We start from the raw sequence: 26,679 nt of genomic DNA on the forward strand, positions 1-26,679 counted from the left end.
TTGGTGTTCTCTCCTTCGTATGCATCAAGTTGAAGAGGTATATGTGTGTTGTATCACAGTCATAATCCTCAAACGGGTTCATCTGATGGGAAATGTTCTGAAAAGAGATGTGTAGTAGATTGCGAAGATGCAGATCATAAATACGTAGTACATTGATGCAAACAGATTAATCAGGAAATAGTCCGTTAACATGCCAGCACTACAAACTCAGCTATCCTCAGTAATAACCCAGCTCTGAATTAGACTTTGACCAAAAATACACATTTTGTGTGAGCTGCTGTTGCGAAAATGTGTGCTCTTACAGTTGCTATGTCATTTAGGGTTTTCAGAGAGCAGACTCCAGCGTGTTATGATTTGTCTAATTGGCGGTATGGTCAGGAACAATGCCACAAGTCTGTTGTAGCCCGAGTGTTTTGTTTCTGTGTCCTCTCTGCTCTCGGTGCTGAGGCTGAAGCAGAGGAATCGGGCCGTGTCACTAAAGGACTTGTCGCGCTTCTGCTGCAATGGGGAATTTCGGTCCTGTGGGTCATAGTTACTTTTCCCTCTTTCCACACTGTTTTTGGGAAAGAGGAGGGTCCAGCAATGATTCATCAGCACATGGAAGTGAGGGAAAATTACATATGTATGGGAAGGAACTTATTTGGCCTCAGTTGAGTGAGTTTACCATAACTTGGGCATTTGCTCACAGTCCAGAATGGCTGGAAATGTTTCATTTCAGTGGTTGTACACAAAAAATCTAGAAGATTGTCCTAAATCGTGATTAGTGGGTTTCCCCTCTGCCCTCACCCACCACTGCTGCCATGCTGTGCTTGCTAAAAAATCCAGACAGACTGTTTGTCTTATCTATTAATACATTCAAAGAAGACATCAGACCAATAAAATAGAATAATGATAGGTATTTAAAATCAATTCCAAACTTACTTTACTGATCAGTAAAGGTTGATGTGTCTCGCAGTCCTGCTTTGGAAAACAGTGTTGAAAGGACCGGGCAAAAAAAAGGGAGACATTGAATTATATTAATAGTATTTATGGCACTGTGCTTTCCCTTGGAAAAATGATGCCTATCTGCAGGCTTTGAAAAGGAGAAGAATGTTAAGTGTTGTATTAATGTACAAAACCAAAACACAAATGGGGAATAAAATGGATCTAGAATGAAGTCCACTGCCCTGAAACATAAAACTAAATCCTACTACCTTCTTTCGTAAAAGTTTAAAGGAAGATTATTGGGGTTTTTTTCTATGTATCTTCCCTCCATATCTTCTAACTGGCTTGCTTTATTCTGAGATTATTTATTATAGTAGTAAATATGGTGCTTGCATAATTGTTCACCTTCAATACACTTTATGAAATAGTATTTGATACTTAAATACCCCTTGAGTCTATTTATTCCTTCAGTTTCATGATCTACCTGAGAATGTAACAGCTAAGTGACTTGTCCATGTTTACAGGCCTTGAGTGTTAGAGCAGAAACTTGCAACTCAGGAACAGCCGTGTCACTGATCTGTTCCAACAGCCTTTTTCTCACAAGCATTCATGATTTGAAATGGTGAAGTGTAACCTTAACAGAAAGAAGATACTGAAAATACACCCAGCTCTTACCTGCTCCTCCATCATTTCTTGAAAATGGAAGTGCTACCAATAGAGCAAATGAAAAGATTTTAAAGTTGCTGTGTCTTTGCCTGTGTGCATTTATATATTGCACAATGGTAGCTACTTTATGCAGAAGAAGATTTCGGTGCTGGCATTGGATGGACCTTATTTGGAGTGGTGGGGTCGTTTGGAGCACGTGAGACAAAGTTAGAAATGCAATTGTACAAGCATGCGTGTTCTTATGTGCACTAAGAAAACCCTGACTGTGAAGGTTGCTTTCTTTCTGGCTCAGCAGGAGTGGGTGATATTTCTCTCAGAACCTCTCCATGGTCAGCTTTAATAGGTGAAGGAAAAAGGGAAAGGGGTGTAATGCTGGCACACATGCTTACTGTGGGGTTTTGGAACACCTGCAGTGCTTTCTTTGCACTGGCTCTGGGAGAAAACATCCCATGCCATCAGATAAATCTTGATCTTTTACTTGATAGTGAAGGAAGAATATTATCAGTACGTCACCAGTAATTTCTCTGCTTTTAAAAAAAATTTTAAAAACCTCAAAACCTAAAAAATCCCAACATGTTTAAAAATATCCTTGGACTACAAGTTGGGCAGCTGACTTAAAATACTGAAAAGCGTGGTTAGCAGATTATAAAGTCAGCTGCCCAACTTGCTGACTGTTAAGAGAGTTACAAATACAGTGGAATAGTTGAATTTGGCGGCATTACAGACCTTCTGTATTTTTAAAACTTAACCTAATTTTCATTATTACTGTGGGAGACATATTTGGCTGGAAATAGAGATAGTAGAAAGACACAGAGGCAAATGTTTTATTTCCATTAGGCCTGAAAGTTGCTTTTCCTTGATCTTTAATGCCCTTTTAAATTACCAGGGTACTGTTCCTTCATGGAAATGAGGATGAGGGCCTGCTTGTCAGACCTTTTCAATGTTCTTACATGACTCTCCAGGTATCTGCACTTCTTCTAAGTGTCATGTTGGTACATGATGTGATATTTGTAACAAATATGAATCTGTGACCAAGACAGAGGTCAGACCTTGTGGTCTGACAGTGTTAAATGGATCATAAGCCAAGACCTGAATTGTTCTTCATCACTAACTACAAAGATATTTATATAACTCTGGGAGGAGGGCGGAAATATTGTGTGACCATCAACCATTTTTTTTTCCTTAATGACCTTCATAAATTTCTTTGAGATTAATATCGTAAAATTGGCTGGTAGTTTTCCCTATCTTCTGATTTAATATTTCTTTCAGTTAAATATCAAGTTTAATTTCAAAAAATGGTATTTAATTTGAAAAGTTGATTTGATTTAGTTGTGTCCCCATTTGACTTATCTAGATTTCAGTAGGTTGGTTTTGTTTATAATGATAAATCTTACATCTTACTTTGATTAACTTTGACTTACTTTGAACTACTGTGATTATATCTGTATTCACATGCTTTATATTCAGCAAATTCTAGGTCTATAAGGGACTTGCAAATTGTGATTTAGTGTTGTCTTGGCACTGAACTGTCTGGTCTATAAATAATAGACCAAAACATGTTCATTAAGCATTTATTGTAATTCTAGGACAGTTTTCTAAAAGATAGTTTCCTGTAAGATGAATGCAACTCCATTTTTTAATATTTCAGTTTCTTCATGCTAGTTATCAAATGTCTAAATTTTATTGTGTCTGTGGAAAGGAACTTCAAAGCAAAATTCTATGAATGTAGAAGAGACCAAAACAAATAAAGGTCCAGGTATGATGGCCTTCATTTGAAGAAAAGACCCAGAAAAAAGTCGATGTGATGAGTTGATTATGTGTCTTTATAAACTTCATAAATGTAAGTAAATTAATTTATTTGGCAATTAAGAGATATAAAATTTTGTTTTAAATAGTAGCATAGGTAGAATTATAGGTTGTAACCACTGTTTGGTGTTATGTATGTGAGTGGGTTGACTTCACCCTAACGCTGCTGAAATGATTTCTTTATTATAAACCCCTTTTCTTGAGTGCAATCCACACTATGTGCTAGTTGATGGCTGCTCTAGCAATCCCAGAAAAACCACTGAATTTACACACATGCCCACAGACGGCACTGAAGTTAATAACCTTTGCAGAACATCAGTCACCATTGGGGGATATCAGACATCCCGTCTGGTGATGTCTGTCCATTGTTTTGATAAAGAAAGGGTTCGGTTATCTTAGTTTTAGTTACTCAAATGTCAGTTATTCAGATAACTGCATAAAAGCAGTTGCAATGATCAGAAATAAGGTGTGGGGATACTTTCCGTGCTTAGACACTGTCATGGGACGGTGGTAGTTTTAGAGCAGAAGAGTAGACAAGCAGAACTAGGTGCTTTTGAAAGGGGAGAAAAAAAGACAAAACCAGAACATGCAATTCTGTTTTCAGGCCACACACAGTTTGCTCAAGGCATTGTTGCTGGGGGGTACGGGAAGGAAGAAGGAAAGAAAGAAACAAACAAACAAACAACTTTCAGGTTTCTTCAGAGGTTCCAGAGTTTTTTTGCCGTTCCTTTCACAAGAAATAACAGCCTGTCTGTGCACGAGTGGCCCTAGCTGGAAGGGTTGTACTTCAGCTCGCGGAGTTCCTCGGTGTAGGGAGGAAACTAAGGATCTAAGGGAACCCTGCCCTCAGACAGTACTTTATACCAGTTTTTCTATCTGTCTTTGTTTCCTGATAAAATACGCCACTTCTGATATACTTAAGTGTGAAGGCCTAAATCAGTCTCTATCCAAACATTTTGGGCTAATAAAGCCTGATAATCTAAAAGTTCTCAGGAAAGCAAACACAACGGATGTGAGCTTGGCCAGAGAAAATTCATTTTATATTTCACCTGATATACATGGAAAAGACACACCTCTTTTTCTTTTCAGTTATTCTAACTTGGAGAAGGTTTTCAGCCAACTTCTGAGGTGTCTAACCTTGTATTAGTTGGAGTAATTGGAAAAAAAAAAGTTCTTTTTGGTGTTGTCCACAGATTCAGCTCCTGGTGTAAGAAAACATATTATTGGGTTTTTTCTCAGCAGCAGCACTTCTTGAAACCAAGCATATTTCTCACTTTCCTTGTGCTCTCCTAGACATAAGGTTTAATTACTAGCATGGATATAGTCAAGCCTAAATTCTCTCTTACAGTCTGAGGTCAGAAAACTTGCGTTGGCATGATCTGCTTCTTTTGTCCAGTGTGGCACCTCGGTCTGGTGTGTTGATATATACACAGGCTGCACACGTGACTATAAATAAATATGAGCATTAGTGCGATTTGTACACTTAGTGTAGTTTCAGGATTTATTACTTAATACTGCTTATTCTAGGGATTTTCCTAGAAGACTGACTCCAAATTGGATTCTGCTAAGGCTCTCACAGAGATAGGTCACACACAGGCTGACCGAGGCAGAGGCAGCTCCATCCTTCCCACAGTACCCTCCCAACACCAGTTGTCAGTCAGCCCACGCCATCTGCAGCCATGCCACTTGTTCTCGATATTAACTTTTCCAGTGCCAAAGTCTTTATTCATTCCTAAGTCTGTCTGCTTTGAATGTGCAATATACAGTAATAACTGCTGGTGTCTTGGTGATATCAAGCAGTTTTTTATTCTGGCAATGTGTGAGGCTTCAGATTGCCCAGCTTTGGTAGTGGAATAGCAGAATTACCTTTTCTTTTAATTTTCTTCCTTACCATTAGAGAGTAGAAGGGAGGTGCTTTCTATCATGTCAGCATTTTTGTGTGGTTTATAATTTCCACCATGTATAGGATTGCATGTAGGGATTATGCCATGTTTTGTGTATTTGTTGCTGTGCCCCCCGTGCGCTGTTTAGCTCTAATTTAAGAACATTGAAAGATGAAGAAAAATAATCTCTTGGACACCCTTCACATCCAAGTTGAAATTGTGCTGAAAAATTGTAATATTTTGCATAAAACTGTCACTGATCATTGGCTGCATTGATTAGTGAGTGACTGTTGCAGCCCATCAGACCTTTCTGATACATCCCATATCGTATGCCTTTGTCAAAGGAGATGCACAAAATTGGGTGCCTTCAATTGGATTTGTGTTCTCTCAGCCCTGTCCTGGGCTTCTTCACAGTAACTGCTGTGTAGGAATAATTCAAGTAGCAAAGGTCACTGGAAGTAACCTGAAAAATAGACCCTCCTGAGCTAGATACCTGGAGCCCCATAGCATCCCTGTTCTCTACAGCTGAAGGAAATTAGAACAGTTTCTCCATAATTTCTATTGTCCAGCAAAAGGCCAAAAGAATCTGATCTGGTATGCATGACAAAACTGCAACAGAAATTGTGAACACAGTTACTGTTGAATAAGGGACTGTTTTCTAGTTTACACACATATCCTATCTGTAAAATCATTAATCAAGCAGCCTGTGTTTAAACTGACAGGTAACAAAGATTGATAATGAGAGTATCTGCACCACTTAGGGAAAAAATGTTAAGGAACTTTAAGTCTTTTGTTTAGTCCCCAGAGGAGCTGTGTGGTATCTGTATGTTCTGACATCATATGAGGCAAAATCCCAAATTATTTCCTTTCAATCTGCTGGCTTTTCAAACCACCTGGGAGTGCTGCAGTCTATGACACGCTGCCATCTCTGTGTCTGGAAAGTTTTTTGATGTCCTGTTGCTCTAAAACACACCACCTATGTGTCAACAATCCTGGTGCCAGCCTCAGTCCTTGTAGAGTAAACAGGAATGGAGAGGGCAGATGATCAAGTGGATTTGTGCAGATGTCCATCATGGAGCACAACGTGTGCAGCCTCAGGTTTGCGAAGTCCTGTTTGTGCTTTCCTGGTTCGCTGTGTACTTTGAAGACACCTTGGTATTTTCTCTGCGTGTGCCTGAGAAAGCAAGGTGGCTCATTGAAAGGGAAGCTGGCCCAGGAAATACAGCTGCTGAAATCACATTTTTGTTGTGGAAAGGAAGGGAGCAGAGGGAGGGTGGGAAGGAGTAGCTTAAGGAGCAGGGAGGAGGGGAGAAGTTGTCTTGCATACTGCTCAAAGAATTGTTGTCTAAAGCTTTTTGAAGTCCTTTATACATGGCAGTAACTTTTATTTTCAAATGTAACGTAATATGAACTCAGCTTCAGAGTCCTGTTTGAAACACGCTTTTTATTGGCAAACTAGAGACAGAAAGTGTGAAACAACTCAGAACCCCCTTTCATCTTCACTTTTTGTCTTTAATAAAATTTATTTCATCATAATGGATGGTAAAGTAAATGTGGATGTATGTATGGTAATTTGAGATAAACATACTGGTTGTAAGCTAGAGAATATTATTTTTTAAAACAGCAGTTCTTTTTAAACTTGGTAACTGCTTATTAAATATAGGACAAATACTTAATTATAAATGTTTCATTTCTTGTGTAACTAAAATTTTGATAGCAATTTGGGAAAACTATAATGGTATGATTTTCTTCCATCTAAAATTCTTTTCTGGTTCATATACAAACAATTCATTGTGATTATGAAGTTTGTTCATTTTTCTATTTAAGAGCTCTCCTGCAGTATAGTTTTCAAACCTTAAAAACTCATTGCATAAGTTAGAAACAAATTTTGATCAGTTAATTCATTAACAGATTTTCTTCACTTACCTGATAAAAAGTGTAAACCCAACCAGTAAATTGATATTTAGTGATAGAAAATAAGTACTTATAGGGTAATTATTTCGGCCATGATCAGTCTTCTAGACAGAGGTGTTTGCCAGATGGGACAAAAGTCATTCTGCAGTGTGTAACGCTTAGATTTTTCACTGTTTACTAACTATTAGACCACACTGTTGAGAGGCAGAATTGTGGTTTCCTAAAATATGCACTGGGAATTCTCTGAAATAACCTTTTCATCTGTCACTGTGGTTTTGTTGTTGTTGTTTCCCTTTTTGCCCTCACGAGGCAAATCATTAGACTTACGTAAATCTATCTTAATTTTGGTTAATCAAAATGTGATCCTGATGTTATAATCCTAGTAGTTACAAGTACAGAAATATGGAAGAAGCAGCAGCTGTAGAAACCTCCAAAATGCGGTTGTGTTTTCAGTTTGGAGGAAGTAGCAGTATGAAAGGGTTGTCGGGCATTGGAACAGGCTGCCCAGGAAGTGGTGGAGTCACCATCCCTAGAGGTGTTTAAAAGACATGTAGAATCATAGAATTATTTCAGTTGGAAGAGACCCTCAGGATCATTGAGTCCAACCATAACCTAACTCTAGTATGAAACCATAGATGAGGTTATTAGGGACATGGTTTAGCAACAGTGTTAGGATAACAGTTGGACCCAGTAATCTTAAAGGTCTTTTCCAATCAAAACGATTCTGTGATTCTATGAAAATACTGTTCACAAATAGCCAGTGTAGCATACTGGCATATTTTAGCCACTTAAGTTCGAAAATGCTTTCCATACCTAGAGAAGACTATTTCTGAAGTAGTTTATAAACACAGCACACTCTCTGTCTTTTAAAAATCAATGGGACAAGTATTTTTCCTATTAACTAGTTACCATTGGAGAATCCGTTAAGCCATCGTAGATGGGTTGCTCAAGCATAACATTAAACCCCACCTGTTCCTGTGTGCGTGATGGTCTGTTTTCAGCAGTTTCAGAACAAGCAGAAAGGTCGGAAGTGTAAGGCAGAAAAACATAAAATATTCCTTAGCCTTGATTTAAGGTACTTAAGAAGTCTACAGACCATGCAAGTTATGACAAATGCATGAAAGTACACTTTCACTCTTTTTAAACTGCTTTATTAAACATTTCTGGTTTCCTCTGAAAAATACAGCAGAGGTGACTTTATTCTCTTGAGGAAAGAGTTCTTTCTTGCCTAGTCAACCATATTTTTCAGTTTTTTCTGAAGGGCTGACAAATGGTTTTCTTAATTCTTGTCCTGTTTGCATACACAAGGTAATAGTAGATACAGGACATGTTAGTCTACCACAGCAACTCAGCCCATTTGGAAATACAATCCATTAAATGAATTAGAGGATCGCAAATAAATCTGTCAGCTGAGCTCGTGTGCATTTACTTTTCTGTGTTAGTACCCTATATTTGATTTGGAGATACGTTTTTCTGTACCCCTTCTGGAGAGATAAACTGCAGACTTTCGGAGGCTTATATGTATTTGCAATACACACTTCAGGCACTATTTAGAGCCTGAGAAAAAGCCTGCTAAAGAATTGAGGCACTCAGCATCACCCTCAGTATATATGCTTTTAAAGCCTTAATATCACTTAAAACAAAAAAGGAACATTCTGTCGCATTTATTATTAAAGAGGAAAGGTTCTATTTATTTTGTATCACAGCAGCGAGGACAGAAGTGAACAGGGACTGGGACAGGGCTGAGTCAGTGAACTGGCACAGTGGGTCGTGTGACTGGTGAAAATGGCCAGAATCTGGGATAGTGAGCAGAGGGAAAAGAAGGCTGCTCTGTAGGGCAGGACCTCATTGAGGGCCATTTTGTTTGAAATATGTGTATTGCAAATATAAAGTCTTCTTAAAATACATTAATGTAAAACAACAAAGTTAAAAAGCAGGCTTTGAAAGTTGCCTTGAAGTTGATGTCTATCTAGAGTACAGATAACTGCCAATAAAGAGAACTTTAAAAACTGTGCATTCCCTACTATCAAGTCAGAGAAAAAGTAAAACCGATCATCAGTTACAGTAGTTGTGCTGATACAGCTTAACTCCAGAAGTCCTGATTGTGAATCATTGCTCAGCGTCAGCATCTCAAAACAAATGAAATAAAACTGCAGATGTTGGTTATCTGAAATCTGCCTGCAGGATTTATGAGTAGATTTCAGAAGGAAGTTATAGGTCATTCTGTCAGTTCTGGTGTTATTTATATGCTGTTCTTGCTTTAGGATTCTTCCAGTGTATGCGTGGGAGAAAGAGTAAAACTATGACCAAAGGCAGCTTCATTATATTGCAGGGAACGTTAAGAGTCACTTAGATTTACTCCACTGTTCCAGCCTATGTAGATTATACAGAATTTAATTCAATCTGTTCATTTACAATTCATTGTCAAGTGTGTGTGTGTTCTCAGTGGAAGAGATTAGTTGGTTAAAGAATACTTTAGCTATTAATAAGCTTATTATGTAACACAAATGTATTTTGAATTTTTTCTGTGGGATTTTTTTTTTACTATGCTCTAGAGGAAAGTGTGTTCCATATTCTGTTGCCTTGAACCTAACCTACTGCGAAACATTTGTTTACGTAATAAATTTAATACAATACAACAACTGTATAATAACTGCAACAACTGTAAGTTGAATGCTTGAAAAAGAAATAAGAGGACTGAAAATCTGATGGCAGGTTATATGATATATTGTCAAATTATTTACGCTTGGGATTCATCTTTCTTTAAATGCAGCATGCATTTTTTCTGTTAGAGATGGTCAGCTTTTCTTCTTTCAATAGATACTTTAACACCACTGCATTGTGAAAGGTCAAGAGTCATATCTCTTCCTTCAGGAACTACTAACTGACCAGACTCTGCACACATGGGCTTCTCTGCTCTAATGTATGTACGCAGCCTTGTTTATGTTAGGATCTACAAGAAGCCAGGGTTTGGGTGGCAGTGTTTTTCTAAATAAATGCTGCACCAACAGATTGGAAAAAAAGAAAGATGCTGGAATGTAGAAGAGATAAGATAAGAAAATAAAATACAGTTTATACTGTGTTGGAAAAATATAAAGGCTAAGCCTCTATGCTTGACAAAGAAATTATACACCTCAGACTAAACCAAAATAGAGTCGTGGTATTTGTCAATTTGATTGTAATCCAAATTTTAAGGTAAATCAGACTGGGAGACTAAGCAGTTTAAGGGTGTCTCTTTACTTCTTATAATTAAGTTAAAGCTAATTTTGTTCATTTTAATACAAGACAATAATGATGCTGCCAGAATTTTTTAAAAGTTTATTTGACTTTAGAGAAACTGTTTCAGTTGTGTCTATTGTAAAAGTATTATTTCTGATTTAATTAGAAATGTTTGTTATAATGGTGGGGTTTTTTACACAAAGATTAATTTGAGCCTAAATTAAGCAGTGGAAAAGAAAATACATATAACATGTATCAGTAGACTTCCTGCTTAATGGGCACACCAAATAATTGTCTTCCAGAATTAAATCTGTGAAAGTTCATTTTTCTAGAATTGGTTCAAAAATTAGGTTATTCCTCAATTTACTAATGCCGTGAAAGTTCCCCTATTTGTAATCAAAAAAGAAAGCTGATCTGAAGCAGCTATATTTAACTGCTAATGCAGGAAAAGGTGAATCTTGAAATCAGTTGTATGGGTTTTCTGAGAATAGTTTTCAGTTTTAGTTTCCTTTCATGAACATTGTGGGGGAGGTTGGGGGGGTGTATTTCTGTTGTTCAGATACTTTGTCGCAGCAAAGGAATTGGGCTGAATATCCAAATAACGTTTAAGTACAATTTTCTGACTGAAGCCTGCTGATGCGTTTCTTGACTCCTTGCCATTTTTGTCCCTGTAAAAGAAGGCTTCCCTACCTTTCTTCTGGTTTAGAAGAATGTGTTTGGGATTGGGGGGATCTGCATCCTGGACATCAGCATCCTGAAAGTCTGATGCTACAGATTTTGTTTTATTAAGTTTCCTTCCAGCCACATCGTGAACAAGTTCAGTGATCAGCCATGGGTGGAATTTCTTGGCCTCCACTTATTTACTGGCACAGCTATGTCAGACCTGCAGCTGCCAATGCTACTATTGCAATTATTAAAAAATAATTTGTTAGAGAGCAGTAGTGTGTTAAAGAGCACTGTTGCCACTAGGGTTTATTCTATTTAGGGAATGTAGAAGTAAGCTCTGGTGGTAAAGGAGCTACGTTACCCAGAATGACTTCTGTCGTCTTTGAGTTTGTTGGTCGATTACCTTGCATTGTCAGGGTCTGAGAACCTTTTTTTATCAGCAAGTTTACCATATGCTAGATTTTCTCCATGAACTGGAGTCTGCTTTGAAGAGCTTTTCTCTAAAGAGACAGTTGCCAATGAACAAACATTTTGCTACATTCTACAAAACTGTCAAGCCCTGGTGTGGAGTAATTATAGCAAACTATAGTTCATTACATCAGCATTGTTACTATTGTTTTAAAAAAAAAAAAAAAAAAGAGAGGTCAAATGTAGTCCTTAGTTTTCCCCCAGTTTCATTTTCTATTAAGAGCTACATAGAAGTCTTTTTAGTTTGTTTGGGTTTGTTTGTTGTTGTGTTTTGTTCTGTTCTGTTTTGTTTTGCTTTAGCTTTAGCTTGTTTTACGCAGTGGATACTCACCTCTTTCCTCCATGGTTCGTAGGCAACTCGTGCTTTTAAGGTCACACATCAAGGCCAGAGGTTCTTCAGCGAAGGCCACGGTAGCCAACACAGGCAAAGGTTTAGGGTTTTGAACTGATAGTACTTCAAAACTAATAATTAACAAAATATGTTGTGTAAAACTGGCAAGCATGAGACCTCTATTAAAGCTTATTCATAGATATTGGTTAACTTATCTATAAATACATGATTCTGTGCCTCCAGCAGGGAGCTCATCGTAATACACAATATGTTGAAAGAGTGATCATATGATAATTAAAACTAATTTTAGGAATGCTTTTACAGAAGTTGTAAACAAGTTATACCTATGTAGAGGATGGAAAGAAGAAGAAAGAGAAGATTGTAGGTGAGCAAATATAAATACCAGGTTTAGAAATACAGCAAAAATAATAAAGCACTGAGTATTTTTAGACAGGAATGCAGTCTTGAAGCACTGGACCAACACAAAACCTTGCTAGTAGTCTCTTATGTCTGTTTAATGAAGGCATAATGTTAGATGTATGAGATTATGCAGTGTCAGGGGGTTAACTTATGTCCTGATGGAAATGAGCAGAATGGATATCAAAGGGGAAAAAAAACACCACCATGTACAATTCCGAAAACAACCGCGGAGAAAATTTGCTGGGGAAATCTTCTGTTTCCACACACTATGAAGAGCACAGCACAGGTGAATGTTCAGAAACTTGACTAAATACACAGCTACATTCCAAGCAATTAGCAAGCCTGGCTAAAAGGCAGTTACAGGGAACAGGATTAGTATCATTATTGTGACATTATCCTGAATCTAAAGGAGAATCTTGAAATATAGAAAGAAATGCCTCCAACAACAAAGAAAAAATCAGAAAAAAAGCCTTTAGACATTCTGTAAATTTCTTTAGGAAGGAAGGATTTGAAACACAGTTCCAAAATATACATGAGTATTAATGGGTTCAAGTTGGAACATAAGAGGTTCCACTTAAATATGAGAAGAAACTTCTCTGTGAGCGTGACAGAGCACTGGAACAGGCTGCCCAGGGAGGTTGTGGAGTCTCCTTCTCTGCAGACATTCAAAACCCACCTGGACACATTCCTGTGTAACCTCATCTAGGTGCTCCTGCTCCAGCAGGGGGATTGGACTGGATGATCTTTCGAGGTCCCTTCCAGTCCCTGACATTCTGTGATTCTGCGCAAGTAGGCTAGAAGTGCAACTCCCATTTTTTCTGGAGGAAAATAGAAAAGGCTTTTCAAGTAAAAAACCCTGGTTTCATTCTGCCTGTGGTAAGATTGATTGTACTTGTCTTTTTCTGTGGGTCCCGGAGCACTGGGAAGGGTTTCTCTTTTAGTAGATGTGTTACCATCCTCTTTGCCTGAAAAGGGAGGATAAGCCCGCCACAAAAAAAAAGATGGGTAAGAACAGTGCTTTTGTAGGCACAACGCTCAGTATTTCCCCGTACCTTGACAGAAGTCTCTGAAAACTTGTGAAAGAGATTGTGACTTCTTCAGAGGGCTCACTGGCTTTCTCCAACCCTTCACAAGTTAAGAATTGCTGATCTTTTATCAGTTTTATCTCTTAAAATGGAAATGGAGGCAGATCTTGCTATCACACTGTTTTAGAGAGATTTCAGCATAAAAACTGTTTATTTTCTGGAGCTTTTGCACCTTACACATGTGCAACAGTTGTCACAGCAGACAACTTCTGAGCAGAATCCAGCATGTTTGAATTCTAATTTTTTTGTCCTTTTCCCTCTGCTCCAGTGCACAGACCTATGACTGACTCGCAGTTTTGATCTAAAGTGTAACTGTGTCTCTTTTTGTTGACTGACATATTTCCCTTTATTCTCTGCACTTACTAATAGTATCTGCAGACCTGTTTCTTTGTTTTACCCTGTTTTGTTCATCCATTGTTTTATTCTTGACAGATTGACCATTTGCTATGATATGGGCCTCTGGGCTCTTGAGATAGGTAATGTGTCAGCTTGATCAGTCACAGTGAGGTTCACCTATCTACTTGTAAATTTGGCTTATTCTATCTACTATTCCCAAGCCTCCTTTGACATTTTTTTTTATTTAATAAATTCATGCTTTTCTATTTTGCCTAATACGCATAGGCAGAATGCAGGGCTGTTCATTCAGAAATTATCATGTAGCTGTAAAGACTAAAGAGCACTGTAGCATTTTTCAGTGAACTAAAGGCTTTGCATTTCTACGTTGAAGAAGTTCTTATTTGTGATCTTGTTACTAGATCCTGTTAGGGAACAGATCAATATCAGACCCATCCAACCCAACTTTGAAATTATTTTAATATTTGTATTGTGTCATGCAATTGTATTTTTCTATTGTTCCTAACACATTTGGGGGCTGTAAAAAATACCTTGACAGGAGTCTGCTTTCTGCATAATTCTTACTGTGGCAATTCCATTCTATCCGGGCATTTGGCTCCTTCTTCGTACCTTGTGTGATGAAGGGAGAGAACGTTATATGTAGGAATTTGCTTGATAAGAGCTAGATCTGGGTGTGCATGACAGAGAGGGCACTGTTTCCAGAGGAACCACAAAATTGAGTTTATGGGGTGGGGCAGGGAAGGAAAGAGGAAAGGAGAGAAAATACTTCCTTTCGTTTTAGACCGACTTCAGCAGTACAGTCAGTACTCCATGCATTTTGAAATGGTTCTGCTTTCTGCTGGTAATCAACCATAAATCCGATAGGGAAATAATGGCAGATGGAAAACCTTGAGTGTTGCGGATGTTTGCAAACCCTTACCATATCCTTATGAGGATTCGATACAATGCATTGGGTACCCTTAACCTACACTGCAAATTGTTTCCACGAGAAGGTCCATGACATAATGGCAGAGACAACCCCAAGGTCTTTACATGCAGAACCACCTCACTTGTAAAGGTAGGTACTCATTTGCTGTAATCAGACAAAGCATTCTAACAGGAGAAAATGGGCATTTCTTTCAAAGCAGATGTTATCATTTTTTTATTGAATCCTTTCTTGCTTCAGAAACTCCCAGTAAAGTATGTGGGAAATTCCCAAGTTGCAGTGTGCGTAAATATTCAAAGTATTGACAAAACAAGTATTAAGTTTTATATACATTCCTGCTTTTATATAGTTTAAAAGGAGATAGGTAACTTATCTCCTTCTCAGGTTATTACAACCTTGCAGAATACAGTTAACAAGTAGAACCTGGTTTCTGGAAACAAGCTTCCTAGAACTATAATCATCTTAAATATTTATTTAAGTGTGAAATACTCATTGTGTGTAAGAAACTACCTTTCAGTTGGAAGGAGCGTTTCTTCTCCATTTACATCGCCTTCGCTGAAATTCTTAAATCCTAAAGTGCCCAGGTGGATGAAGCACTTGAGCTCATTTTTGAGAAATGTGAGGACTCCTTATTTATTTCTCTCTTGCTAAGAGGTGAAATAATCAAATCCCAACTCTTTCTCAAAGCGGAAGTAGAAAAAGGCATTGAAATTAATCCTCTGTTATGTGCTGGAGGCCAATAAAGAATGCAAAGGAAAGAAAATATACAGAATTGCATTAACCTTCGACACACTTAGTAACGGCAAAAAAAATGTGTACCATCAACAGTGGAAGATTTAGAGCGACAGGGAATGTGACAGTAGACTGTGTGCGGCACTACAGGGGCTCCGGGCCCTGCAGAAGAGGTGCTGCCCTTCATTGACTTTTTTTGTTGCATGATGGGGGGGCCCCAAGTTGGGGTTTGTATGCCACCCCAGGTTGGGGTTTGCATGCCTTCCCGGGCTCACATGTTTAAACTCAAGACCTGTCTCAAAGCATCTCTCCTCTGGGTTAACTGTAACCCATCTGCATACCTTCTCTGGTGCTCTGAGCTAGAAGTGACTTACACTTGCAATTTTCTGCATTGACAGTTCCATATTTTTCCAATATATACAGTTGTGTGAGCAAACAGTGCATGCGTTACACATGTGCAGGTAATACAGAATATTTCTCCCCAGAGTCATGTTTTGCAGATCCTCTGCTGACTTGAGAAGGTAAGGGAGCTCTGAAAATAAGGTGCTTTTCGTTGTCCTCCCTGCCTGGCTCTACTGCACTACATGGGGCTCTCTCTCTTAGTCCCTCATCTTGTCTTCCAGTCCCCTGTGTCACTTCCCCTATACCATTGCCTCCCGGAGGCACCATTTAGTCTCATAAATATTTCACGGTTTGTTTAGGGGGGTGATGGTTTTCAGAGTAGTACGCTGAGATGTGGTATAGAGCCAAATCTGCAGCTTCACACTCTAGTTAGATAACGCCAGAGACATTCTGCAGACTGTGAAACAAAGTATTGTGCATATTCCTAGAATATCACAAGCAGCAGTGTTTCTCCGTTTTAAAAACAAAAATCCTTCCAGGTCACTGCATGACTCTCTGTTCTTGTGCAAGATTGAATTAAAAGTAAATTGGCTTTGGTTTCTTAGAATGACTGTGCTCATATTGCATTGTACTCAGTTCAAAAAGCTCAAGGCTGATTTTTGTTCTGGTGGTGTAAGTTGTCAGACTATGGCAAGATAAAGCAGTATGGAAGCTGTTTTTTCACTAATCTTATTTGATTGCCGGGTTTAGAGCAGGTTTGTTGGTAAGCCGGTTTAGTGAAATCATACATGTTTGGGAAACTTTTGGCCATTTTATTTGTAATGTTCCGTTCTATTTGAAGAATGGGACTAAATTGAAAGCATTCCTCCTCTCTTTTTTTTTTCCTTCCCCCATTTCTTTCCTTTCTCTCCCTTGACACATTGCTTTGTATTTTCCTTCTCGGTAGTTTGAGATACTTTTAGATGCCTTTCTAAGGATCAGTCTGAAGCTCTGCAATACAAGGCACAGTGATGTGAATCACCTGTTGTCAGCACTGGTTAAAGAAGCTGTGACGAATCAGCAGTGGAGACAGAGCAGGGAATCAGTTTACAGCTAGGAAAACTATCATGGCAGTTGGATTGGGAAATCAATGTTCTCTTGGTGTGGTTTTTTTTTATTACCCAAATGTCAGTGTTTCTCAATAGCTTGCTCATAGGGATAGGAGTCAAGGGAATTCTCAATGTCCAAATCGCTGAACATGTGCTATTGTTTGAGTTTTCCTCAATTTGTGAGCTGCTCGCAGCAGGCTGTAATCATGTATCATGCTGATTTTTGGTATCTGTTATGCATTATTTCAGTTTCCTGTGACTTTTGTCTTCCGTATTTACACAGAGGGAGCAAAAGGGCAAACTAAATCAGGAAAAAGAGCTTTGAGATGTGGTTTTATATGAGAATACATTACCTGGTTTGGCCTTGGGGAACTTTATCCATGTGTTTCAGTTTACCTATCTATGGAAATAAAAAAAAAAAGTAGTGCTTTCTTTAAGACCTTGTAAAAGCTGTTACAATGTTTGATACTAAAGGTTATTGTGGAGGAGTCGCAATTTTTTTCAGTACAATGCAGTCATAGGTATTGGCTTGTCTTTCTGATTGCTGTGAAATAATTGTTAGCACTGCTCTTTGCCAAAGACGTCATTATTCTGTCTAGAAAGTATCAGTACAGCTTCATTGCTTCCTGGAAAGTGTTTGGTGCAGTACAGATACAGGTCTGGTCCTTCTCAGTTCTCTTTGTACAGCACATGAAATGAACTCTGCTTCATTTTACTACAGCTTTAGATGAGACCAAATTATAAGTTTGTAAGAAATGGGATACGAATCCTAATAGTCAGGTTTAGTAAAAGTAAAATTGATGTGACCACTTTATAATTTCATTTTTTAAAATTTTGTTTAATATTGCAGATGTTTTCAAATTTTTAGAAGAACATTTACGTTAGAATGAAGGACACAAGCAGCATGACTAGCTTGCCTAATCTCTGATGTACAGGTTGTTGCAAGGTCCCCTAAACAGGAGGGGAAAAATTAGAAAATGATTGAGAAACATTTTTCCCTAACCAGCTCAACTCTTTGTCCACACTGGGAAAATACACCAGGTTGGCAAGCGGTTAGCCAATGGTTTTGTGTTTCGTGTGCCTAAGGACCACTGTGTAAACTGTGACCAATTCGAATGTCCTGAAATACCATTTTCCCTGTCTATACTAGCAGTAAAACTGTGCTCAGTACTCAGTGTATTTTTACTGTGTGCCAAGTGTAGACAAAATCTGAGTTGGTCATTGTGAAATCGGTACACCAAAGAGCTTTTAAACACAGTGAGTCTATGAGTAATGTTAATGCTTATAGGACTGTCAGGGACAATGTGGATGTTAATACAGACATTTTCTAGTAATGCCTCTGAGGGTTATTCGCTTTACACTATGTAAAACAAACAACTCAGTCAGTTAGGAGCCTTTGCTCCTCTTAATGGAAAGAGCATCTTCTGTGGACAATGTTTGAGAGGAGCCCAGCTGGATGATAAGAAACATCCAGGTGTTTTCACTTGCCAAAGAATATTCTTTTCAAAAGGTTACCTAGTAGCTAGTTCAGGCTGCATTTCAGAAGCATCAGTGGAGGCAGCAGAGCAGCATAACCACTGTATCTCCTGGAAGAGTTCATGCAGGGGCTGTTTCCATGGGTGACCCTGCAGCCTCGGGAGAAAGTGAGCATTCAGAGCTCTGAATTGTTAGATGTCATTGTCTGTCCCTAAAATGGATAACGCTATATAATCCGTGGTTATTGCATTTAGAATAGATACAGGAAGGCATCTCTTTTTAATAAATGCAGTGTGGGTAGGCAGTGTTTGAATGGAGTGTCCTTCTGTAGGACTGACTGCTAAGATTATATATGCTATTTGGTTTCCTGCTGATTAAATTATATTACAATCTCATCTGCCATCTGTCTGTTTCAGGCACGCTAAGCAATTGACCTGGGTGGACTGTGCCTTAAGAGAAAGGCTTAGCACTTTCTCTAAGGTTTTATTGGAAGAGGAGCATGAGAAGAGTCACACCCTTAATCAATGTGTCTGTATTGACACAAGGGCTTTTCCTGAGAGGATTTTCCAGAAAGGCTCATTCTAGTGCAGACAAAGCCTTGGAAAAACATTCAGTGATCTCCCCCAGCCACAAGCTGTGGTGAGGACTAGTTGAAGATGTCCGTGCTCATTGCAGGGGGTTTGGACCAGATGACTTTTGAAGGTCCCTTCCAACCCAAACTATTCAATGATTACACGACTTCTGGTGTTCTCAGCAGTGGAGCAGCCCTTGCAATGTCTCTTCGTGCAGCCAGTGCAGCTGCTCTCTCTGCGTCTGGCTGTTTGCCCCGTCTGCTGCAGGCGATGCAGCAACATCTCCTCGCAGTTAGAGGAGAAGAGAGGACTTCCAGAAGAAAAAGGGACTTTTCATGAGAATTGAAAAACCTATCGTTAAAGCACAAATTATTTTCTTTGATTTGTATTTCAGAAATAACCTTAGGCTGGCGCGATCTTCTTTGCCTTTATAATTATTATTATTATTATTATCATTATTATTATCAGTATCATTATTAGGTCTGTTGCTTGAGCTGACCTTTTAAAAGTCTCTTTTGAGTGGCTTTGATTTTCACAGAGGAATTCGCTATGGTGTAAGAATACAAAGAGTGGAGGGGTTCACTGCCATATAATATTTAATTGTTTAAAAATAAGTATTTTCTTCCATTTGCTTTGGTTGGTAGTTGTAAACTGCTAGAAAAATATCTACGTATTTTATTTGTGATGTGATAGAACTGGGAAGGAAAGCGATAAATAATGGTAACAACTCTTAACATTAACTTATTTTCCATTTGTGAGGCTTATACTGTTTTCTTTGTCACACAGTGAGTAGTCCCAGCATAAATCATGTCTGGATTTAAGGTTTGTGTTTGAGCAGTTCCCAGAGTTGTCACCAGAGTTTTAACAGTCCTTGCTATTTTTACTGTGGATTTTCCAGCTGATATTAGGAGGCACTGCCCGTGTACTGGCGATCTGTGCATGTGTGGCGACTAGTCCTCCTAAACAGACACATTTGTGGAAATTCAAAGATAACTCTGCTAGAATAAATTCTGAGGGCTAAAAGGTATAGCACAATGGCAATATATTTGGATTGCACAGTAGCTCTTTACAGGAAATACTGATGGCGTGTTGCACAGAGTTGCATCAGCCAATATCAGTGCAATTCACAAGTGTGCTGTGTCTTATTTGTAATCTTACAGTATGGTGTGCTACACTGGGCACGCTGCATCAACTTGCTTTTATTTTACTGCTTACAACATCTGAACTTGGGAGGGGACTTCAGAAGTCCTCGCACCTTGCGCAGAAAGGAAAACCTTCAGATCTGCACGGCAGATCTGCTGTTGCAGCCAGTCTCTTGGCCGCATTTTGAGATGACAGTCGCAGCTGCTGCCAGACCTTTTAGTCCTAGAACAGGGCTTCGCCACCCAATCCCAAAGTTACAGTAAAAAAAATAACATTTTCTGGATTGGGGGAACTTCGAATCACGTAAGAAACTCCTTCCCCACCCATATTGGTGCAGGTGATTAGATGACCCATGGCAAGCCTTTAAAATTGTGTGTGTAGATAGATTTGGTCTCTGTTTCTCCCTGTACTTGAGCCTGAGTACAAAGAAGGGCAACAAGGCTGGTGAGGGGTCTGGAGCACAAGTCTGATGAGGAGCAGCTGAGGGAGCTGGGGCTGTTTAGCCTGGAGAAAAGGAGGCTGAGGGGAGACTTTATCACTGTCTACAACTACCTGAAAGGAGGTTGTAGCATGGAGAGGGTTGGGCTCTTTTCCCAGATAACAAGCAACACAACGAGAGGAAATGGCCTCAAGTTGTGCCAGGGGAGGTTTAGATTGGATATTAGGAAAAAAATTCTTCCCAGAAAGGGTTGTCAGGCATTGGAACAGGCTGCCCAGGGAAGTGGTGGAGTCACCATCCCTGGAGGTGTTTAAAAAACGTAGAGATGTGGTTCTTAGAGACATGGTTTAGTGGTAGGCTTCGCAGTGTTAGGTTTACTGTTGGACTCAATGATCTTGAAGGTCTTTTCCAAACTAAAGAATTCTATGATTTTATGAGATAAACTGAGGCATAGGATCATGGTCAATAAAGCCTTTCTCTGGCCCTGAAGGAGGGAGGTGCTTGAATATGTCCCTGTATCGTTTTGCCTTGTCAACCCCAAGTCTGCAGCAGATAACCACATGGCTACAGGGTGTGTTTTGTAGCTGCAAGACAAATCTCACAGCAAGCAAGTTCCTTCCATCAGTTAAGGACATGTCCATTTATTTTGTCTTAAAAATCCCTGAAACCTTGTCTTCATGAGAAACAATGCTCTGTGTGGCAGCTGGGAGAATTTGCTTCTCTTTGTTTTAGTGTCGGGTAGCCAAAAGCTGTTTGCAGTTCTAAAAAAGTTGTAAGATTTGAGAAAGTAGAAATCAAATCATATTGAATATTTAAAAATCAGGATTGTCTTTTTCTTCTGGACTTGGCAAGAAATGCGTAACTTTTGGGCGATGCCTCCTGTCTGACCTGAGATGATGATGGGTGAGAAGAAACAGCCGCACCTTTAACAAGTTATGAAAAATACTGGCATGTGCTGTTAAACCACTTAGAAACATAAGAAGGCAAGGCAATTACTAGGATTAGAGAAATGTGGAAGTTTGTAGAGCTGGTGGCAGTGATTGACTGCTTCTGTCCACCAGTGGATCTCGTTTGCAGGGGAAGCTGGAGGAAAGCTGGCGATTACTGCGACTTTGTTTGCTCTAGAGGAAGAGGGCCCAGCAGAAGGGAGCTTCAGATAGCAGTAGTGGGCATTCTGATGTATATTTTTAGTACAGCTAAGATAAGGTTTCTACAAGTCTAGCTTATGTTTAAACTCTCATTTGGGGTTCTTGGTTTGTTTCATTTCATTTTGAGTTTTTTTAGTCAGCACTTCCCATGCTTGCTTGCTTGCTTTCCTTTCCCTGGCTTTTCTAGCTGCTGTTCTGGAGCAGCGTGCTTTTGTTTTAAGGTAAACTTTTTTAAATATAGGTTTTTAATTGACTAGAAACATACTATGTTCAATATTTGCTTAGCAGTGTGAAGCTGGGTCAGTTTGCTTTCATGCTTTTATTGTTATGGCCTTTATTTTTAACAGCCTCGGGCTTTTATTTTCATTCAACAATAAGACAACAGATGCAATCAATATTGTTTTAAATGTTTCTCACCCGGCCTGGAAAAATATACATTAGATGTTGCGTCTGAGGTTTTTTCCTGGGATCTTTTGTGACATTGTATATGTATTTTGTGCAGTGGGATATTCAGATAATGCATCTGACAACTTCTATCCTAGTTATTGTCTGGAATTCACTTTGCAAAGCCAAGAAATACAGTTTGGTTTGTAGTATTTTTTAAAGGTGCGTATTAAACAAGTGACCTATCCTGCGTAGCTATGGGTAAGTAGGAAAATGGTTTTGAAACGCTTGCTGTATTGCCAACCATTTTACTCTGCAGCAGCAGGGGAGGGAAAAGGAAGTAAAAAAGTACCCATGGTGTTAAAAACTGAGGTGCCCTAAAAGAAGTAAGAATGACTTCAGGGATTGGTATTTACGGTGGGTTTCTTTCCTTTATCACAGCCACAGCACACCAGCTGTGAATCTGAGTAAGCAGTCGGCTGAATATACATATGGCTAGGTTATCTCATTTTGAGCTGCCTGCTTTGTTTATCAAGCACTTCTGTAATGTTCCAAAATATATTAAGGCAGGGCTGAGCTTCATATTCCCATGCTGTTATCCTAGCACTGATACAGGAGGTGCAGAGAGCGGGGTGTGAGATGTTTAAAGGGGTGGCTGCCTCTGCTCACTCTCTCTCCCCTCTCCTAAGCCTCAAACCTTATATCTAAACCCTCTTCTTTTGCTTTCTAGCAATTCCAGTGCAAGGCTGCAGGACTTTCATGCCTCACGCTTGTATCAAGCAGCATGGAGGCACAGAGCTGAGGCCGCAAAGGCAACGAGTGCCAGACTGTAAACATCGATTTGAATGCTATCAAACTGATTTGGGTTTGGAGACAGACCAGGGTTTTTCAATACATGTTTATAATTAAGAATGTAAACAGAATTTTGTGTTTATATGCCCCAGATCCAAAAAGAGGCTTTTCAAGTTCTGATTTGAACTCCTTGAAAATAAAAGAACTGAACAGTTAGGGTTGAAAGGAAAATGACACTCCTGCAAGCATTAAATCATACTGTTTCCTCGCTCCCTCTCCATCACACACAGTTGCATACAAAAACGCTGCTGCAGAGCTGCTATTTTTCATTCTTCTCTTAGACTATACCCTGTTCCTGAGCATGTATGCATGCAACAGGATTTTATTTGTCCTTTTTTTCCCGTGGCAGGATGTAAAAAAAGTGTTTGTCTAAAACACATTTGAAGTTAATAATTATCTGTTCAATTAAAGACCTTTTAACGTTAACACAACACAATGTTTTTTGCATAGATAGTTTGATATAGACTCACTGTGACCATTACTTAGTCATGTAACTCATAGCAGCCAACTGTGGCCAGCCTAAACTGGTTTGGGGATTTTGTTGAAGTTTTTTGGTCAATAAATCATAACCTCTCTTGAGACTTATGAAAATTCCTTTTTAGCCGTAGTAGTTGCTAAGTAATGTCCCTACTTGGATAACAGTTTAGATACCAATCCTTAAATTGATAGCTTGCAAACTGACTGCTAAATTTATGCACAGAGCCTTTCTGGACAAAGCCAGTCAGTTTATTTGCTGGATTTTTACAAGATTAAAGCCTTGAAATCTTTCTCCTCTTAAGCTGCTGATTGCCATCTGAAGTTTCCTTAGCTTAAAAGACTGTGTCTGAAATAAAATCTGAATCCAAATTTCTTCATTGTCTTCATTACTCACCCTGAAAACTTTTAAAGAAAAACAAGCCTTCCTTTTCAGTTTTGGAATTTTTATTCATTACTTCAGTGTTCCTGTCTTTGCAGATTTAAGTCATTAAACAAGTAGTTCATTAATACAGATACCGGACTTATGCCATCCCTGTTTCTGATTCAGTGTTCACTGGAAACTAGCTCCAGCTCAGCCAGTGACGCTCCTGGATGTGGTGCCATGAATGAATATCTGAAAAATTCCACTTTGGAAAACTTAACCCCCTTCTTCCTTAGAAAGAAGAATAACCACTTGCTTGAACTTACTTTGGTGTTTGAATTTTAACATAAACTTTGATTTTTTTCAGACAGAGATGTGTGTCAGATTCATGTTGAGGTATGCATGCAAAATACTGTTTCACACAGAGGCAGATTTGTGGCAAAGTTTGTAAAATCATTTATTGAAGGATGTTGTTATAATGATGGCCTTATGGCACAATGAAGCAGTTTATATGGAACACATGAGAGCTGTTACAGCAAAAACGAGGTCTGCAATTTTACTGTAATTTGGAACCAAAGAAAATCTTTACAGCACTTTTCCTAAACAAGTGTGGGCACTAGTAGCCCTTTATGAATTTCTGTTCTAAATTCTAGGCATAGTCTGACTTCTACATTTTCAGTTAAGTTAGTGCTAAACCACCTTAAAAAGAAAGGATACATATTAAGCATTATCTTCTTTTCCCCCTAACCAGCATTAACTGCAGGCTTGAATTTTAAATTCTCAGTGATGTGTTTCAAGGGAGATTAACAGGACCAGCTGCAAAATCGTCCGTCGCTCACCCACTGACAGGGGCCATCTTTTCTGTGAGTTTCCATAAATTAGATGTGGAGCCAAAGCAAGCGGAAGCTATTTTTAGTGCAGCAGCAGCAACGCTGCAGAACAGAAGCCGGCGGAGCGTCACGTGTGTCAGGCTGAATCAAAGGGAGTATCCCAGCAATGCGCTGTAAACAAAACAAGGGCGCTGTCAAAAAACAAGCTTCAGGTACCTAAAGCCTCTCACAAGAGGGGCAGATGCACCGACTTACCAACTGTGTTTCTTAGGAGATTTTCCTATTTTGCAAACATGGAAGTGTGATGAGAATTCCGCGTTTCCTTGTGTCCCATTTTCTCGTTTGATGCAGTCCTTGCCATTAGGCATTTTATTTAGAAATCTTTTAATTTTTTCTCCGTATATCTTATCAAGTGTAATTGTTGTCTCAAGGTGCATAAGCATAGGAAAAGCAGATGCAGCTGTCTGCAGAGCCGCTGCGTAGGGGGTGTCCTTGCTGTTAAACCGCTTGCAGCCTGTGAGATGTTGCTTTTCAACAAGGAGAAGAGCATTATGAGTTAATACTTTATTCTTGCATCTGAATTGGATTGACAGGTTCAACTCCAAGATTTTCCATTTCTAATTAGTATTTTTATTATTTTGTGGATTTTTTTGCATGAAATGTATCTGTCCTCGGAAATTATACATTAACCTGAGTAAATACTCACTGAACCTTTCAAAGATTAACTTTTATTTACATTTGCTTTGATTTCCATGTGTCCACATGCTTTTGAAGGCACAAGTATATTTTAGCTCAGTAATTTCAAGACTGTTACTTAAAATCACTTGCCAAGCCCGTGGCATTTACACCTGATAGTCAGTCAATAGCATCAGTTTATCGTTACTCAAGCAGTTGAGATGCAACCCATATGAAGGGGGTCAGAAATTTTCGTTTTAGTTGGTAATTTAAAAATAAAAAAGGCTTGCTTCCCTTCTTCCTGAAAACCATCTGTTCAGGTGATGCATCCTCTGTTGGTCCTGCAGGTGCATGTATTTTAATCATCTTCAGGGTTTACACTTGTTGGGATTTCTCTTTCAGGAGCCTGAGGAATGGGAGGATGTTTGCTGCTCCTACAGTTAGTGCACATAGCTGTGAAAAAGTGACTTGGAAAGAAAGACATCAGCCTGGGAAAGCTGAATAATACAATTTCCCTACAATAGCAGCCTATGCATAAAAGAGTTAGATGACATCAATACACAAAAGGCACATAAAGACAAATGCAAACACTGGTGCCAGTTGTGTCAGCATTGGCACAAAGGGACTCTTGAGTTCAGCGAGTCCCTCTGGTCACCTCCCTGCCACTCCTGGCTGGGATTTTCCCGTGGGCTGTGGGAAAAGTCACTCAAGTCAGCACCTGGATTTGGAAAGAACAAGGATATGGGTGAGCTCTCAGGCACATCAAACGTGGCACAAGTCCTGTATGGGTGCAGGGAAGGGCTCTGTGATTCTGGGAATTGTGAGTTGAATAGACTGATGTCAAAGAGAAGCTGTAACCTCGTCTGACCCACTGCCTATACATTTTCATTTAGTCAATATTTTAGGCAAATTACAGCCAAGAAAGAAAAAAATATAGAATGTATTGTTAGGAATAGGAAAAGCTAAGAAAAAAAAGTAGAAACGGTAAATTGTTAAAGATTTTTGCATGCATATCTTAACTCATTCAGTAACGCTAAAGACACGGATTCTGAGCTGAGTGTTTGTAAACTATTCAGACATTAGCCTTTCTGGTTTTCTAAGGAAAATGTTTTGATTCTTTTATGCCAGAATCCCTTTCTAGGTGTGTTCAACGTTCTCTTATGAAAAGACAGCGAAAATATTTAGTACGATTTATAGAAATTACCACTTTATATAGAAAGAAGAAAACAACAGCTTTTCTGTTGGTAATAAATAAATGTTTTCAAATGCCTGTAGCCAAATCCAGGGAGTGTCCAGCTGAACTCAAAATCCACAGTTGCTGCTTGAGTTGACAATCAGTGTCCTGTGCTGCCTTACCATAAGATACAAGAAGAAGATACGGCCGTATCTCCAAATAAACGCCTGGATGTCAGCTATTTGCTCCTTGTCACTGAGTTCCCTCGCACAGATCCCTGCCTCCTTATTCCAATACCCATCACTTTCCCTTTAATATGCAAACT

At 39.0% G+C, this 26,679-nt stretch overlaps 1 protein-coding gene across 3 annotated transcripts in view; it reads left to right on the forward strand.

Annotated features, from left to right (window-relative positions):
- GNAL (G protein subunit alpha L) overlaps nt 1-26,679 on the forward strand; it is a 194,883-nt gene that overhangs the window by 133,179 nt on the left and 35,025 nt on the right. The gene's annotated exons all lie outside the window — the stretch shown is intronic.

This window comes from Patagioenas fasciata, chromosome 2 (assembly GCF_037038585.1).
Source record: "Patagioenas fasciata isolate bPatFas1 chromosome 2, bPatFas1.hap1, whole genome shotgun sequence".
In the NCBI taxonomy this organism is placed as follows: Eukaryota; Metazoa; Chordata; class Aves; order Columbiformes; family Columbidae; genus Patagioenas; species Patagioenas fasciata.